Consider the following 1359-nt stretch of genomic DNA (forward strand, 5'->3'; position numbering starts at 1 on the left):
GACTTCACGGTTTACTCCTGTAAAAGGCTAGCTGAAGATCCTCTGATCTGTATTTTGCTCCCTGGGGTAATCCAATGGTTGTGAAGGTAGTATTGATAAAGTATTGGTTGTGAGGTTTTTTCCTATAGGTATTGGTTTAGCCAGAGAGCCTGTTGTGCCCTGGCCTACTTATCTAGGATCCTGACCCAGTTTGTACCATCTTTCCCATATAAACAAAAGCCTTCAGGTGCCTCTTGGGCTCCTTACAGGGCCTTCCACCAGGTCCCCATTCTTATAATTTAGCAATTTAGAACTATGCAGTATCAGAGGAAGCAGAGTAAATAGTTGGATGTCAGTACCACGGTTCCTGGGAAATACTGGCCTTCCTTGGTACAGCATTTCTGGTTAGGTAAAATAGGTGGGCATGCAACTGTTCAGAGCACCAGTCCATTCTTTTGTGCTCAAGTATCCTGAAGAAAAGTGAAGCAGGGCTGGGGAGATGGCTCAGTGGAGTAAGTGCTTCCCTGGCAAGCACAAGGGCCTGAGTTCAATCCCCGGTTCCGCAAAAAAAAAAAGTGAAGCAAATGAGAAGTTGAATAAGGACTAAGTTTCAGATGAGAGACATGAAGAGTCATTAGGACTGCAAAAGAAATTGTGTTTTGGGTAGTTTCTATGTTAGTGGTTATTTCATGAGGAAATCTTTAACTTGATCTATCCCATCCAGTGTCATGGTTATGCTGCTTGTGTTTCAGTTCATATAGACCAAGTCTCTTTTTTTTTTTCCAGAGCCGGGGATTGAACTCAGGCCCTTGCACTTGCCAGGGAAGTGCCTATTCCACTGAGCCATCTCCCTGGCCCCTCATAATTGATTTTAAGATGGGCATGTATTCTACATTCTTAAGCACTTGAGTCCAAATAGATGATGTTGCCTAAAATAGTCAAGTTTGTACGTAGAGTGAATGTTCAAGCTAAACCATAGATATTTTAAAAGAGTTGTAACTTAGCAAGTAATGTACAAATAATCATCTAATGACATTAACAGTTGTTCAGACTTAAGACCAGGGTGAGCTGTTGTGCAGTTCCCAGTGGCCCACTGCAACTGACAGCCCTTTTTGTAGTGTCCTTTGGTGATACGGTACTGAAGTTTTTGCTGATTGTACTCCATATAATATTGTAGTTTTCCGTTACACATTATATTACTGCATATGAGAGTTATGCCAGTACAAGCGAATCCTCAAGTTGTTTCCTTTGACCATTTCTTTGTTCTCCATGCAATGTATATACTATCCCCAGTTCCTCATTTAACAACCTGGTTGCAGGAATGGAAATGGGTCATTAAATGAGGAGCCCCTATATTTACTGGCCTCTTGTAATACAGGT

This window comes from Octodon degus, unplaced genomic scaffold, assembly GCF_000260255.1.
Source record: "Octodon degus isolate 3935 unplaced genomic scaffold, OctDeg1.0 scaffold00015, whole genome shotgun sequence".
NCBI classification, from domain to species: Eukaryota; Metazoa; Chordata; class Mammalia; order Rodentia; family Octodontidae; genus Octodon; species Octodon degus.